The following is an 18,823-nucleotide window of genomic DNA, read 5'->3' as shown; positions in this document are numbered from 1 at the left end:
GTTGATTTATATGCAAAAAGTGAAAAGATGGATAATTATGAGTGGAAAGATTTAGCAACTTATTTGTGGGTGGAGAATTCTTTTGATTTGAGTTCTGATCAGCGTATTTGTAAATATTGTAATGATAAATTAAATCAAAACAGAATGCCTGCTAGAGCTGTTCATAATAATCTGGAGTTGGTAGACATTCCCCGTGAATTGATGGATTTAAATACATATGAGTCTATTTTGATTCAATGTGTCCATCCTTTTCAGGCAATTGTTCGCATGGAGCCTAAGATAGGGAAATTGCCTCCTACAGATTTGCAGAGAGGATTAAAGGGAAGAGTTGTTTATTTGCCCCTAGATTTGAAAAAAATATTGATACAATTGGTATAGAAAAAGTAGAAGAGGAACCTTTAGTTATTCTAGTTAATGGGGTTCCAACAAAGAGTTAAAAAAATCTGGCAAGATTTAGTGGATGTTAGGAAAGTCAAAAAGGCAACGTTGTATTTAGTCAAAAACAATGAGTACTACAAAGATGTATGTGTTGCAGCAGAGGAAACAGCTGCAGATGAAGACAGTGATTGTTCAGGCGGCCAAATTGAAAAAGTTGATGTGTCTAGAAGTGAAGAAATATATGAACATTATACTGTTCATCCTTTGCATTCCAAAGAAGTAATGGGGAATGCAATTGAATTGTTTCAAATGAAAACAGCAAAAGGAAGTCCCATTAGTGTGTGGGAAGAAAGTTTGGAAGCTCGTTGTTTTCCACAGCTATTTCCAACAGGTCGAGGTGAACGATATGACGATCGACCACTTCAAATTCCTGCATCTGAATATCGAACTGTAAGATTATATGCTGAAGATGCAAGGTTTCGTCAATGCATTCCCTATTTGTTTCATCTACTGTATGAAAGTGACTTGTGTGGGCTTTCTTATGCAGTAAACCATATTCTGAAATGTGGAGCACATCTACAAAATGTTTCGGCGAGGGACTTTATGGAGAAAGTGAATCTGCAAGATAATATTTTGGAGTCTCATCTAATCAATCTCATGGCATGTCAGCGTGGTACAAACGAGTATTGGTACCGTCGTCATGGGGAATTGAAATGTATGCTAAGAAACTTAGGAACTCCTACATGGTTCCTCACTCTTAGCTGTGCCGAGTATGCATGGGACGACTTACTTCAATTTCTACGAGAGGCAAATGCAAATATACAAAATATAGAATTCAAAACACCTGGAGAACTGTGTTCTTTGGATCCAGTGAATGTATGCAGATATTTCAATCATAGATTTGAAGCTATGATGTCTTTTATTACCAACAAAAAAATCCTCCCCTTGGAGAGGTTTTGGATTTTTTTTGGAGAAAGGAGTATCAAGCGAGAGGTGCTCCTCACATACATATGTTGTTATGGATTAAAGATGCACCCAAATTTGGAACAGATTCGGATGAGACAGTGATGAGTTTCATTGAAGAGTATTCAATATGTGCTGTTCCGAAAACTACCGAAGAAAACAGTTTAAGGCAACAACTTTTACGCTTTCAATCCCATCGTTGTGGAAAGTACTGTCGTCGAAAATTCAGAAACAAGGACAAGTTCTACACAAAATGTCTTTTCGGCTTTCCACGACCAGTGATTTCTAAAGGAAGAGTAAATAATTTGATGTCTTCTCTGCGACATACTGTGACGAGGAAATCACCAAAAAATACATACAATTTAAAAAGAGACGAAGAGTCCAAGTACATCAACGACTACAACCCAGTGATTTTGTCCATGTGGAATGCTAACATGGATATTCAATTCGTTGCTGACAACTCTATTGCTGTGGCTCGATATGTGACGTCTTACATCACAAAAAAAGAAAAGACAGAACTAAAGGAAATGTGGGAGGACATTTCACATGAAAAGAGTCTAAGCAAGAAATTATACAGTTACAGTCTGAAGATGTTGTCGCATCGAGAAATTGGAGCGTATGAATGTTCTGATGGATTGTCGTCAGCAAGTCTCTATGCCAAATCTAGAACCATCATTTGGGTGAGTCTAGGTCTTGCTGCAACACGAAATCGAGTTTTGAAATCTGTACAAGAGATAGAGTATTTGTCGGAGAAGGAACCAGAAAGTACAGATATTTTGAAGACAAACATGTTGGATACATACTATCCAAATAGAAGTCATCACCTTGAGAACACTTGTCTCTATGAAGTTCTGCAAAGATATATTTATAAGAGGAACATCAGAGAAGATATCAATAATGGAATATATGGAGTCATTGGATGTGAAGGATGTCTAGTGAAACAGAAAAAAGGTCATTTGATTAATCATCGCAAATTGAGTTGTGATAATCCAGATAAAAGAGAATTTTATTATTTGGCTCTTTTGCAACTGTTTAAACCATGGCGTGAAGAAGAGGAACTTCTTGGAGATTTTCTCTGTTATGAAGACTCCTTTAATGCAACGAAGGATACCATAGAATGTCCTGTTTTTCCAAATTATCTGCAAATGTTGAATGAAGAAATAGAGCAAGAAGCCACAATTGCTGCAGAGATTGCGAGAGACAGTTCTCAAGGCAGTCAAAGTTCTGCTTCATTGAGTCAGGATCCACTAGGAGGACCAATTATCCAAAATGAAGCTGCTACTGCCATGGATGAGGTGGAAAGAGCTATGGAACAAGCTCAAGATTATGAAGTTAACTTAGAAGATTTGGTTAAACAACTAAACCTTGAGCATAAACAGATATATGACGAAGTCACAGAACAGATTGAATATGGATTCAGTCATGAGAAAAAAGAGTGCTCATGTACATCATTTAAGCCTGTCCAACTGTACGTGAGTGGAGAAGCGGGAACTGGAAAAAGTTTTCTGATTAAAGCAATTGCAATTTATCTGCAGAAAAAGACTGAATCACCGCTGTCTTGTGTTGTTACCGCTCCAACTGGGCTGGCAGCACATAACATTAAAGGGATTACTTTACATCGTTTACTGATGCTGCCAGTGGAGCATGATAACAAATTGGAGTATCACAAGCTATCTGGAGATGCGTGTTCCGAAGTTTTGAGAGTCCTGAAGAAAATGAAACTTCTTATCATTGATGAAGTAGCATGGTGTCAAATATAATGCTTGCTTTTGTGCATTTGAGAATGCAAGAAATTCTTAGAACAGACTATGATGTTTTATTTGGAGGAAAACATATTATTGTTTTTGGAGATCTTCTGCAGTTGACTCCAGTGAAAGGACAACCTGTGTTCAAAATACTCACTCATGAAGATACCAGGAAGTGCTTAGGGAGCATTGGAAACGTTAATATATGGTTAAACTTTAAATATGCAGAACTGCTTCAAAATATGCGGCAGGCAAAGGATGAAGATTATAAAAATATTCTACAAGATGTAAGGATCGGAAAAGTAAGTCAGCAAGGGAAAGAAGCTTTACATGCACGATTAATTTCAAATTTGTACCCAAATGAAAACATTCTTCCAGAGAACATTTTTAAGAAAATTAACGAGAAGAAATCTGGCATATGTTTGTTGCCAACTCTGAAAGAATGTTCCATGTTCAACAACAAAATGTTACAGTTAGAAAATGAAGAGATAGTGAAACTGGAAGTTATTGATAAAATGGAGCATATGGGAGCAACAATTATTTTGTCTGAAAATTTGAAATCAAAATTGGATTCATTAGAGAAGACTATATCTAAAACTGCTGGTTTTGAAAAGACTCTGAATGTGTGTTTGAATTGTCGTGTCATTTTAAGAAGGAATTTAAATGTTGAAAGAGGTCTGGTAAATGGAGCAATGGGTTATGTTGTTGGTTTTGTGAATTACAAAAATAGAGATGGAATTGAAATTTTAAAAATTAAATTTGATGACATTGATGAAATAGAACAAATTTGTCGTTGTTCAGCTAGATTTTTGCTCGTGAAAGACTTATATGTTCGCCGAAAACAGTTTCCTATTTGTTTGACATATGCGGTGACAATTCATAAGTCTCAAGGTTTAAGTGTAGATAGCGCTTTGGTGAACATTGGAAGTTCCGTGTTTAAAGAGGGTATGGCATATGTGGCATTATCACGAGTCAGAACTTTATCAGGATTGTACTTGATTGAGTGTGATGAAACAAAGATTTGTGCAGATCTAGATTGTGTAAAAGAATACAATAGGTTAAGAAGAGAGTATGCTCCACATTTGCCTCAATATCCTCTGATTGAAAAACGTGTGGTAGGCCGAAAAAGAAGAAATGAGAGTAATTGCAGTGAGGTATCAGCAAAAAGGCATAAAGTAGATAAAAGTGTAATTGTAAAGAGAAACAAAAAGGATTCTGTTGAAGATGTTGTTGGATTTCAGTTTGAAAACAGTTCTGGTGTCAACTGCTATGCTAATGTAGTAGTTAATGTTGTTTTTTTCTTCAAAATTTACAAAGACAGATTGTTGAAAATCGGGAACAAACATTGTGCGGTTTATTGAATTCTGTGTTAGACAAATGTAGTAGTGATAGAGCAAAAATAGAAAGTGTTTCAGAAATTAGAAATCTTCTAGATATATGTTCAGGTCAAAATCAATTTTTACAGAATATTCAGGAGGATTGTCAGGAATTTTTAATGTATATGTTTGATGCCTTGCAAGATGAAGGAGTAGATATAAAAAATCTATTTGGCCTTTCTTATCAATGGCAACATGACTGTGATAACTGTGCTTCATCAAGTACTACTAGAATAGACTCTGAAAGATTTATATATTTACCTTTACCAGACTGCAAATCAGTGTCTTTCAATAATCTAGTTAAAGCAGCGGATCACAATATGGTGTGTACCCAATGTAAGTCTGCAATGCTGTCCACATTTTTTCTACAAAATTATGGTCACTACGTTATTTTAATGTTCCAACGATGTAGACCTGATGGAACTAAATTGACAACTTCTATTAAAAATTTCGTGGCTTCTCAGTTATCGATATCAGGAAGAACCTTTGCAACTGTAGCTATTATTTTTCATGACGGTCCTTCTACAACATCAGGGCATTACACATGCCCTAAAAACTTCTAAAGGTTGGACCCAATGTAACGACACTCATTTGACTTTCAAACAACGTTTGCCTTTTGGCTTTATAAATTCATACCTAGTGTTTTTACAGCCAAAATTTAGGTAAAGGTAATTGGCCTATGAAGACGGGAGGAGTACTCATATATACTCATACATCTGACACTATTTGGCCAAATGGAAAGGTGCAAGAATGAGTAAAGAGTCATGACTGAAAAAAAGGAGTATATTAAAATTTTGAAAATATTTCAGATGTTCTTGGAGCTTTTCTTGTAGAAAGTCGATGAAATGGATTTCTAAGTGAACAGCAAAATACTATGCAACGAGAAAAGGACCTCCGTGATATACTATTTGGCCTCAAGGAAAAGTAAGTCAATCAAAGATTAGCGTACATTTGTCATTTGTCAGTATATAAGGTTTTTTTTAAAACACAATCTTTTAGATTGTGTCTTTTTTTTCCCGCTGTCATATGATGAGTAATTTGAACTCACTGCTTTAAGTGAAATTCAATATATTCTGAGAACAGCAAAAATAAACTATGTAACATGTTGTAGAAGTTATTCTATACTTTGGATTGTGTAAATTAAATTGTATTCCCATTCTCTGACATCCACTCTCCCTCGCTTATCTTTTTTTGCTCCTTACTTTTGACCTCTTCTCTCTATTATTCGTTCACTACTTCTCTGTGCTCCGTGCCTCACTCTACTTGTGTTATTTTCATTTGTGTTTATCTACCTTCTATCACTTCTTTTGCAACAACTTCACTGCTCCTCTCTCATCGTTCTTCATCCCATTTCTTTTACTCTGGTTCCGTTACTATCCATCATTTCCTTTCTTTCAATATCCTTCTCTTTACTTTCATCACCAAATTATTTTCTCTCAGTACCACTGTTTTAGTCGTCTTCTCCTCTCTTTCCTTTTTTTTGCTCAATTACTTTTTTTTCTTTTCTCACTCATTGTACTCCACCTCACTCAGTTTTTCTCTTATTGTGTCTACCTTATAACTTCCTCAGTCCATTTCCTTCAATTGTTGTATATTATTCTGTCTCCCATCATCCTTTCACTCTATGACTGTTCTTCACTTACTCTCAGTTATCTTCTATTCCTCATTCTTCTAAATGCATCCTTAATTAGACTGTTTTCTGTCTCAGTCATTATCTTTTTACTTACTTCTGTTTCCTGATTTAGTTTTGCTAACTCACATTGTTTTAGTATCTTTCTTACCTTCAGTTCATTTCTCTGTTCTTCTCTCTCTTTTTCTTAGTGAATCTATATGCCTTACTCTTTGTAATTTGCTCTCCTTCTATTTCTTTTTCCCTCTTTTTGTCCTTCTACCTTAGTTTATTTCCCTTTCTGTGTTCTTCACTCTAACTTTATTTCTAAATAGAGTGTTATGATGTTTTTAGCTCTTCATTTGTATCTTTTAACTTAAAATACATATTTTACTAATTATAACTTATTTTTTCTTCTCTCTTTCACAGATACCAACTGTAGTAAAAAAAATTAAAGTTACATTTATTATATGGTAAGTATGACTAAAAAATGTAGTTTGTTATCACCCTTTGCTTTAAGGTCACTAACATTTTCCCAATCTACCTCACTCCTGTGTTTTTACTCTGCTTCTCTCACTTATTCTTATTCTCCATGTTTACTCCCCTTTCCCTATTTACCCTCTCATATTCAACTTCTTTTGATCCCTATTCTTTACTTCACTTACCCTATGTTCCCTACCTTTGCTTCTTCACTCATACTCTTTTTCTTAATTATTTACCTTACTCCTACACATATACCTCATCTCCCTCCCAACACATACACACACCTGTAACATATACCCCACACACACACCACACACACACCTCATACACACACAAAAAACCTCCCACACACACTCCTCAAAAACACACACACATTCCATACACACACATACATCGAACACATATACACCCCACACTCATACACTTCTCACACATATTTCACACACCCTCATCTCTACCCACACCAAAACACTCCACACAACCACACCCAAAGACACACCTTACACACCCACACTCCGCCCTACACCCACTGACTCCCTGTAAGTCACACACACTGCATTACTTATCTTTTTTTGCTGTTTTACTCAAGCCCATTCAGGTACTGTTTCCTTTACTCTCTTTGTCCTCTCTCTTTGTCACTCACCATGTGTTATCCTAATTCAATATTTCTCCCTCTTTCACCCCTCTTTACTTATACTATGGGTAGCGCACCGGGGAGCGTAACAAGGGGAAAGCCAAGAGAAACAGTAAAATAATATTTTAGAGTGCTTTGAGGTAGGGTAGCTGTTGTGTTGTGTGGGTGATTTACTTACTGCACTACTTCCACTCCTTTTCTCAGTCCCTCTGTTCTCACAGTTCCTCACTCCCGTTCACTCAGTCCGTCTCTCTTACTGTAATTGTCTCTGTCTCTTCACTCTTTCACTACTTGTTCATTATGCTTTCTCCCTGAAGTTCAAGCAAACTACGTTATTTACATTTCTTTGCTGCTTCAATTATTCCCTTTCCGTTACTTCTTCTTTTCTTCTTTCAGTTTTTTCTCTCTGTCAATCCACATGTTTTAACTTTAGTCGATTTTATCCATCTTATTTCATCCCTCTTTAGTTATACACACTACTTTTTTCTCTCTCTCCCTCACCAGTGTTATTTAAATCTGGTTCCGTTATTACCTTTTATTTGTACATCATTTTTTCTCTTTCTTTTTACTCTTTACAGCCACTCACATTCTTCATGTGCCTCTGCTTTAGTATTCTTCTTCTCTCTTTCTTTGTTTCACAGCCTTATATTTTTTACATTTTCTCTCTTACACTTTCTTATATCTTTTACACTGTTTTACTATGTATTACACAGTACCTCTGTGTTGCTCTCTCTTGCTGTCTGTCTCTTAACATTACTCTCTTTTTCTCTTTCTCTTATGCTCTCCTTCTCTTGTTTTTTTTTTCTTTTTTTTTTTGATTGCGCTAACGGAGCGCTCTCCGGTGCGCGTACCGGGAAGCGCACCCATGAGAAAAATGAAGTCAAGAGTGCTAAAAATGTTAGTAATTTTTAAAAAATGGGAGGTAGTTCTGAAAATAACTTTTTTTTAAATGTTTTTGTTGTTTTATATTTTTTTTAATTTTTCTGAACATTTTTATTTGTATTTTTTGAACAATTTTATGTTTTTTTGGGAGGGAACAACGAAAAACAGGCATTAGAAAGGGCTCAACAGGAGCAAAAAAAAATTTACTTCTTGGGGCGTTTTGAGCACTTGTGGTTTTCAAATGCTCTATTAATTAAAATGATACTCATATTCCCATATGAAATTAGTTCACCACAATAAATGCACACTAGCTTCATGTGCACAAAATTCTGTTGAATACTTGGGACCGTCTCCCTTGCCTCTGGTCCCTATAGAGTTTCCTGTGACGATGTACTGGCCACAGGAGTTGGTGGGTTATCCTGGAGGTGACGCAGCTCAGCAACGCTGTAATTGATTGGATGCCACCTCTGCATGTGGCGGAGCATAGTATAGTTTCCAAAACTATACTTTTTGTCTGTACCTCTAGACAAAACATCTTTGCAAATGAGGCATGTCACGTATCGGGCATTGACCTTTTTTTGGTCTTGAGGGTAAGAATAAAATTGCCATATAAAATGGTCTTTGCGGTGGGATTTCCGGGGCTCTTCAGGCAAGAACTGCCTCGGCTCTACGTCCTCTTCCTCTTCTTCATCCTCTTCCTCTGGGTTTGGAAGGAACTGTGCAGGTGGTCCTTCCTTCCTAGGTGGATGTGGTGGTGGTGGGGGTCCACCAGCTGCAGCTACTATAGATGCCATTATTTTAACAAGCAGAAACAGGTCTTCCTCGCACAAAGATGAAAGTCAGAGTGAGGAAAAAAGGAGGGGTTTTCATCATTTGGGAAAAAAAATAGTTCTAAACCAATGAAAAGTGTTATTTACAGGTCACATGACCTGTCACGCTTACGTTACGCGTCCCGCTCCGCGCACCGGTGCACTTACGGGGTGCTGCGCTTCGCGCCTCGTTCGCGCTCTGGAGCACTTCCGAGTGCGCTAACGCGGCGCGTCATAAGACGCATTACGCGGCAAACGCGATACGTCGCGCTTACGCGACGCGTCACGATGTTGTTCTCGAACGCGGCAGTTGTGCAAACGGAACGTTTTCCGGTGCGCGGATCGGGTCGCGGCACCAAATTGAGCTAACGGGAAGCTACCCGGTGCGCGGACCGGTAGCGAAACTGAAAAAAAAAAAAATTATATACATAAAAAAATTATATTAAATACATATAAAATATATTTTTCCTTTAAAAGAAGAATACATTTAACAGCTTTTAATACTTGTTATTAAAAAAACATTGAAATTCACTGAAAAAACCCAAGGTTATAGACCATATATAGTTAGGAATTAGCATTTACAAAACCTTGAAAATTCACTGAAAAAACCATAGGTTATAGACCATATATAGTTAGGAATTAGCATTTATAAAACCTTATTTTACTCACACAAAACCATTGAAATTCGCATATATAGTTAGTTGCACTAACTATATATTTCGCGCACCCGCAATCCACTGCTGATGACGTCACATATTACATCATTCATGACATGGTCAGTGACATCACTGATGACATCACTGATGACATCTCAAATGACATCACTGATGACATCACTGATAACAGCATCCAGTGACTGTATGTTTCTGTAAAGTTTAAATATGTCTTACATATTGAAGAATGAGTGGATGTATAAGTGTCTGGATGAAGGATTTAGTAGGTGCATGACTGACTGTATGAGTGAGTGATTAAATGTGTCTCACTGAGTGCATGGGTTAGTGACTAAACTGTCTTAATTTGTGCATCATTTTGTCTGTTGTTCTGCAAACTGCTGCATGTGTTGATCAGTAGCTATATGAGTAACTATATGGGTTATTGATTGGTTGCCCAAGTATTTGTATGGGAGACTGAGTGTGTGTGTGGGTGGTTGGGAGGTGTATGACTCTGTGCATAGATGTGTGAGCAGTTGATTCACTAGATGTATGGGTTCAAAAGTGCATGTGGAAACAGCTGTATGGGCGGTTGACTGTGTGCATGAGTGTATTGGTGAGTGAATGGATATCTCAGTGCTACATGTCAAAGTAAGAACATATGTAAAACACAGTATATGTGAGAGTTGACATATATAATTAACTGTGCATAAGAGCCAGTGAATGTGTGAGTGGCTGTATGGATCATTCTGAAACTGTATCAGGGATTGTATAAGAGAGTAAATATGTGTTAGTATCTGTTTGAATAAGTAAGGTGTGTATTACTGTTTAGTTGAGGAAATGGAGGTGTGATTGATTCTTTGCATGACTGACTAGGTGTGTGAGTAACTCCATGGATGAGTGACAGTCTGTGAGTGTCTGTTTACACTGAGTGTACATAAGGTTATATTAGAGTCTGAAGAAGTTCATCATATTATCACATGAATGATGTCATCAGTGATGTGATCAGTCATGTCAAATGAGATGTCATCAGTGATGTCATCAGTGATGTCATTTGAGATGTCATCAGTGATGTCATCAGTGATGTCACTGACCATGTCATGAATGATGTAATATGTGACGTCATCAGCAGTGGATTGCGGGTGCGCGAAATATATAGTTAGTGCAACTAACTATATATGCGAATTTCAATGGTTTTGTGTGAGTAAAATAAGGCTTTATAAATGCTAATTCCTAACTATATATGGTCTATAACCTATGGTTTTTTCAGTGAATATATATATGTGTGTATATATATATATATATATATATATATATATATATATATATATATATATATATATATATATATATATATATATCCTCCCAAATTGCCGAGCAACTCAAGTCTGAACCTTAAAAGGCGGCCAGCGAGACTGGTGCACGGCTTCCAGTAAAAATTCAAAACTCTCCCTCCTTTTACCTTCAAGAAGGCTCACTGACACAGGCTGGGTTGCTGTAGAAGTTGCTTTAATGGTGAACAGCACGAGGCAAGACGTTACCACAGCCCAACGTTTCTGCCATTACAAGCCTTGATCACGGGCGGTGTCAGTGAGCCTTCTTGAAGGTGAAAGGAGGGAGAGTTTTGAATATATATATATATATATATATATATTTATATGTATATATATATATATATATATATATATATATATTACCTACTGGCGATAGCCAGTAGGTATATATAGATAGGATTGTTTTCCATAGGGAAATCGCAACATTCTATTGGGAATAACTTTGGCGCCGGTTGAGGAATCTTCCTGAAATTTTCCTTAACTTTGCCTCGCGGCGCTCCGCTCCTTCCCTGAAAGTTGGGGGGGGATTTGTCAAGCGGGTGCCGAGATAAAAGGGGGGTCCCAAAACGTGTTTTCCCCATGTTAATTTCCATAGGGCGGTTGGACTCACTTTTAGCCCGAACGGCTGAATGGTTTTCCACCAAACTTGGCAAAATTGTAGGGACTGGTAGCCCGATGTGCCTTTGCTATGTCTCAAGATATGTGCTCCAGTGGGTTTTACGAAAATTAACTTTGAAAAAATATATATTGGCTACATTGGGCTATATATATGTTAGAGCCAAAATGTAGCCCAATGTAGCCCAATGTAGCCCAAAGATGGCCACCAGAGACACAAAAAAACAAATGTAGCCCAAATATCTGCCAGATGTAGCCCAACTATAGCCCAATGACAGAATATCCCAGAGTGTTCTACAGAACAACTAGAACGCTAACAGTCTTACTTATGACAAAAGTATGGCACACCTGAAGTCATCTTGATTGGAATAAAGTGGTAACACTTAATACATTTAATTTGAAAAGGAAAAAAATGAGGGGTTTCATTTTGCCATAGAAATTTTATATATATATATGTATTCACTGAAAAAAAATAGGTTACAAACCAGTTATAGTTAGGAATTAGCATTTAAAAAACCTTTGAAATTCCCTGAAAAAACCATAGGTTTCACACCAGTTATAGTTAGCTGGAAATTTTACTCGCATAAAACCATTGAAATTCCCACGTTATAGTTAGTTGGACTCACTATAACTTGCACGTCTGCAATGCACTGCTGATGACGTCACATATTACATCACTCATGCATATATTTAAATATTTAAACATTACTCGCTAATATATGTATATATACACTTAATAAGCCAGTTAACCAATCATTTTTTTTTTAAAAAACACTGAAAAAACCATAGGTTTCAGGCCTTATATAGTTAGGAATTAGCATTTAAAAAACCTTTGAAATTCACTGAAAAAAACATAGGTTTCAGGCCTTATATAGTTAGGAATTAGCATTTAAAAAACCTTTGAAATTCACTGAAAAAACCATAGGTTTCAGGCCTTATATAGTTAGGAATCAGCATTTAAAAAACCTTTGAAATTCACTGAAAAAATCATAGGTTTCAGGCCTTATATAGTTAGGAATTAGCATTTAAAAAACCTTTGAAATTCACTGAAAAAACCATAGGTTTCAGGAGTTATATAGTTAGGAATTAGTTTTTAAAAAACCTTTGAAATTCACTCAAAAAACTATAAGTTTTAGTGGTGTTATAGTTAGCTGGACATTTTACTCATACAAACCCAATGAAATTGCTCCTATATAGTTAGTTGTACTAACTATATTTCGCGCACCCGCGGGTGCATGAAATATAGTTAGTACAACTAATGCCTAAGAGTCCGAGGCAAAGTGACTTTCCACACTGACTCTGTCCAAGTTAGCTTGATTTTAACGCTAGATGAGCGATGCTGACAAATGCTCTAACGTTTGGGGAGGAACATAGGCACATATTTCTAATCTGGCCACCGGAGATTAATGTTGCTATGCTGTGTGCCTGGAGTGCCTGCCATTAGACCAGAATGAGTTCCTCAATGACACAATGAATGATCTATCCACAATGCTGCCAATCTGGTCATGAGAGCTTAAAGTTGCTGCGCTGAGCGCCTGGATTGCCTGACATCAAACCACAGCGGGCTCCCTAATATACCAGTGATATCCCCAATGATAGTAAGTGCCTAGACCACAGTTTTCTTCCTATTACACAGCAATCTATACACGGTGATCTCTCCAACGACAGTGATCTCTTCACGGTGATCTCTTCCAATGTCACTACATGCACCACGTGCACATCCTGGATGAATGCATGAGACGCCCTGTACTTCAGATCCCAGCTGATGAAGTGTTATTGCTACCAGTGAACTGTGATCTGGCTAACCACTCTCTTATATAGATTTGTACTATCTAATCTACCCCACGTGATTGCCGAAGGGGGCCTTCCAGGGCACCGATCAAGGATCTAAGCAATTCAGAAAAGGATCTAGCAGTCATGATGGATACGAAAGACCAGGGTACCCTTAAAAGACTTAAATCAGAGCACTCGAACCCAGGATCGCCAAATAAACCAAAGAAAGTTCCTCCGGACGCACTTGATATGATACTGAATAGGCTGGATGAAGTGAAGGACCTAGCCAAGGTCACTAAAGAGGAAGTGGTGGCAATCCGTCAAGATATCCGAGACACTAATGCGCGCTTAACAGAAACAGAATCTAGGATCAGTCGCCTGGAAGACATAGAGGTTAAAACCTCGGCGGCTCTGAAACACCTACACATCTCTTCTGACCAGACAACTAGACGATTGGAAGACAGGAATAGGAGAAGGAACCTATGCATTTTTGGGATTCCGGAAGGGTCCGAAGATTCGGAAGGATCATGTACTCGGTTCTTGGAATCTTGGTTTACTAAAGCCACGAACCTGACTTTTACCAACCCTCTTGAATTTGATAGAGCACATAGAGTGCCAGGAAGAATCACTAAGACGCAGAAAGGACCTAGGCCCATCGTATGTAAGCAGTTACGCTACCAACACGTGGAGCAAATCCTTGCCTTCGTGCGGAAACACAATCATATCCTGTGGAGGGACGCCAAGGTCTACATTTCTCAAGACTACAGTAAGGAAACCGTAGAAATAAGGAAGGCCTTCCTAGCCCTACGACCACAACTGTCGTTGAAGGGATATCAATTTGGTTTTGTGGGCCCGGCGAGGTACAGGGTGACAATACGTGGATCGTCTCACTACTTCACGGATCCTATGAAGCTCAAACGCATGCTTGAGGAACTGGAAGGACGAGATATGGAACGCGACATGGAAACCAATAACCCAGACAATCTGGCGGCCTCAGCTTCAGGATACAAATGATCACCTCTGGCCGTTGGTGCTTTCAACAGGTGATCCAGCGGCCTATAGAAAATATATCATAAACAACACTACCCAATTTCATAACCTATAAATAAAATTCTATACTAAATATGGACCCATTTATAAACCTGACATATTTTGGGCCTACTGAATCAGGTGGTCAGATTAAATCTATATACACATTATCTATAAATTATATACAATTTTATACATCTGCGGAAAGAATATAGTTATTAGAATAAAATCTAACCATTTAAACGACCACCATTGGCGACGCGATCTAGCTAATAGTAACCCACACTTCTGAATAACCAAGACCAGCTTGTTTGTCAAAAGTAAGATTTTATTTACTAAATTATGGTATATAAGTTGATAGTTTTATAAATGAATTTTATTAGCAATAAAGTAAACATGTTTGTAAAGAATCATAAAAAGCAGTTTATGCATTTAAATCAAAGTTTAAGAGAATTATTAAAAGTTTAGCATTTCTAAAACCTATGTCCCTAGCTGAGCTAAAATAATAGAAATTAAAGTAAAGTTCTTTGAGGATTCTTACGTGCTCCAAGCAAAGTCCGACAGCACTTCACCCTCATCGGAAAGTCAGAAAGCAGCAGCCAGCCCATCCCTAGGGGCATGACTTTTTATACCTTTCTACGCTAACTAAACTACGCAAAGGAAAGTTTTCAGAAATCTTCGACGTCCCATTGGCTGAGAGTGACAAGTGACATGTCACCCACATTTCAAAAGTTCCGTTAGGTCACTTTTCTTAAGGACCATTGTCTTTTCTGTATGCAACCAGGAGCTTCCTAGGTTTGCTACAAATGTCTCATTGCTTCCAATTGACTTCCGCGGATGCCAAGTTAAGGACTGACAAAATGTTCTTTTTCGACCTTGGCCATGTCCGACAGAATGATGATAGCACGTCAGCTTTTGCTTTGTGAACGCAGCTTTTGACGAACATTTTATTTCAGAATGGGCGTCTCGTGACTTTTGCAGAAATAAAATTCAACTTTTTGTAGCTCGAGCAGGCTAGGCCCAAAAGCAGGCAACTTATGCTTTCTAGTATAAAACAAACACAAGAAAAGTATTAATGTAAGAAATAATGTAGATTCTGTATCCACCCCAAGATTTTCTAATTAATTAACCCACCCTATTAATCTAATGTTACCTAGCCAATGCAAACAAATAAAGCAGCGTTTATATCTACCAGTCTCCGATAATCCATGAGACTTATATGCACCTAGAATAGTGGAAATGACATCACACAGACAAGGAAAAGCAAAACAAGCACATGCTTCTTTTAATTTTGCAGCAGTTAGTAATGACAAAAACGAAAACAATAATTTATTTTATTATTTTGCACGAACAAAAAGATGCAACAATTATGCACGTTTATGAGCACACATGTTAGTCCCCCCATGTGTAAAGTTTAATCTAAGTTGTATTAGAACGACATATCACAAATCATTAATATTATTATTCATGTTATGGAAATGTGACTTCACGAGTTTAAACAAAATTTTGTTTTCTATCTCGCTCCATCAACTCCCTCATCTGGTGATTAACAAATCACCACACCAGCACTCAAAATTTTGGTAAATTAAATTTCTAAGAAATCGATTCAAATTCATTTGTATCAGTAAACCTAAAAGTCTGTTTCTGCATAATCTTTGGAATTAGCATAACGCTCTCTATGTAACTCCTGTAATTCAATTTCTCTTTCTTCTTCTTTTCTAAGTTTATAGATTCTTTTCTTCTCTTTCAACTGTTTCTTTCTTTTATGTAACAAACAACCTATTTTAGTCAAAATAAAAATGAATATTATTACAATCAAAGGTGCCAAAATCTTGCCAAGAATTGAACTTCCGATATCATGAAACCAGTTTTTAATTGCTTGAAACCTTTTTGAAAGTTTCCCTGTAAAATCATCTTCTTCTAAAGGAATTATCTCTGAATGCATTTGTGTAATATTCTTAATGTACATTTCAATATTCTTACTTTCGTCAGGTATATATGTACAACAATGTTGTACATGTAAAATGCCACAGACTCCTCCCTCTTTTGCTAGGATTATGTCTAAAGCAAGGCGATCTTGAATTACCATGGATCTAATTGCAATAACTTCAACATTCACTAATTGAAACCCATCAGCTGTATCAGTTGATAATCTATCAACTATAGTGGACAATTTTCTAATTCTCCCTGCATTTAAGGTTATACCAACAAAAGGTATTACTGCTTGAAAAATATCTCCCAGAACTTCAGTAAAAGTTTCTCTTTTAACTCTATTTACATAATTATGAATTTTAAACAATCCTTCTGAATCTCTGTCAACATGAAACACTTTAGGAAAAACAATTCCCACATAACAAGTTCCATACCAGTGGTCTGGAAGGTTGTAGTAGGCTTTGTCACCACAAACAAAATAAATCCCAGGAAAGATTGGATCCTTTCCACCTTTGAATCCCCAACCTCCCAAAATCTGATAAGTATCTTCACAGTTACTTGCACCCACAAAGTAATTATCAAAAAGTGTATTATCTCTTCTAATGCAAAGCTTTCCACTAACTGGTTTGTCTATGTGAATCGCAATATTTTCAAGCATTTTGCCATTTAACTTCTCATCCTCTTTCTGCCAGAAGCTTGACTTAGTCTGCTTGACTAATTCATTCCTCTTATAAATTGCTCTTCTCTCCTCAACCATATTCAAAAAAAAATTTCCTTCAGCACTTAATTTGCAAGTTAGATTATTTTTATAAGCATACTCATAAGTAAGTTCGTTAGTAACAAGGAAAAATTCTCTCATTTGCTTTGCTTTCTTATGCTTATTTAAAGCATTCTCAATCTTAATATTTGCAAAAGTTTCATCATAATTTGAATAGTAATATTCTAAACGTCCAGTTTGATAAAATAAACTAGTTAACACACTACATGTTACAGCATAAGTGAGAGGAAGCATATTATATGTTACTCCCTCAGAAACAGAAGCAGGTAACTTAACGCAGACGTAGCAGTCTTTTGCATCCATTACCTTAACATATTCACTCAATAGCTTTGTGAATGTATTACTTGAAAAATCACTAATTGATTTATCTTGATGAATGTTAGGCTGATGATCAATAACTTTTGCAGACGCACTATGTTTAGTTTGGCTAACCAGAGCTTTGCTTGATATGTTAACTTTGTGTAATTCTCTATTCATCTCTAAAGGGATAATCACAGCTAGAATCAACCAGAGCAGAATTAAAATGAGCAGACACACCAGAGTCATCTTACAGCATCTTTTAAAAACAGAACACTTTGAAGTGCTCTCCTTAACATAAGGCATTTTTGATTTTAGCCTTTGATTTTAGCCTCAAAAAAATTAAAAATAAAATAAATTTTAAAATATTTATATTTACACCCCCCTTTTAAAATATTTTTTTTTTTTTTTTTTTTTTTTTTAAAACCCTAAACAAGATTTCTTCGACCTTATGTCATACATAAGTTTTCTTCAACTAAACAGTTTTTCTTCGACCTTGTGTCAACTAACAAATTTTCTTCAGCCTTCTGCCACTTTAATATATCTGTACTTCAATCATTGTCACTAATTTCTTGGATTTCGTTTTCTTCTTCACTACTATCATATATATCAATAACAGGTGGAATTACTAAGTAAGTCCACTCAGGAGACTTGTATTTTTGATTTGGTCTTACTATTCTCTTTCCTTTTCTCGATATCACTTCAATTTTTCTTCCAACTCCAACTTCTTTTCCAGGACTCTTTTGACTACTGATTTCTTCAACTTGTTCTTTTGGTTTCTTGATCAATCTGACTCTTAATCTTCCACCAGGCCAGTAGTCTGCTTTTCTCACGTACTTCTTCTTTGGTTCAGAATTATTTGATTCTGACTTCCAAGTCCTTTTCTTTCTGTTTTCACTTTCACCATCCACGTCACTTTCTTCAGTTTCGTAGTCTGAAATTTCAATTGACTCAGGAATTTCTTTATTCGGCAATTTCACTCCTTCAGGAACTTCACTTTGTCTTCCATCACTGGTACTCGGTAATTCTTCTTCCTCCTCTTCTTCAATTACCTTCAACTTCCCAGATTTCGGATTTCTGTTCCTTACTTCAGAGTTTGTTCTCTGCCTTTCGATACTCTCCTGGTCTGAAACTTCTTTTTGTTCTGCTTCTTTGTCTTCAATAGAGACAACCGAATCCTCAGTTATCTTTCCCTTTAACAGATTCTCTTCACCTTCAGAATCTATTTCAATTATTTCCAAGTCTTTTCTTGTCAAATTTCCATTCACTGGCACAGTTTCCAGATGTCGACTTTCTTGTCGATCTTCAGAATCTGGAATTATTTCACCTTCTGTTTCGCCTTCTGCTTCAGAATCAGAATCATCTGTGGTATCACTTTCAACATCAGAACTTTCCGGAGTTGGTACTGGAATAGTATGACTAGGATGAATCCAGCGTTTCAATCCTCTGCACTTTACAGCATTAGTAGTGATCAAAATTATCTGCCTAGGTTTCTGCCATCTAGGAGCTAGACAATTCCTTCTCCGATGTACTTTC

The sequence above is a fragment of the Lissotriton helveticus genome, chromosome 3_1, assembly GCF_964261635.1.
Source record: "Lissotriton helveticus chromosome 3_1, aLisHel1.1, whole genome shotgun sequence".
NCBI classification, from domain to species: domain Eukaryota; kingdom Metazoa; phylum Chordata; class Amphibia; order Caudata; family Salamandridae; genus Lissotriton; species Lissotriton helveticus.
This window is presented reverse-complemented; position numbering follows the sequence as displayed.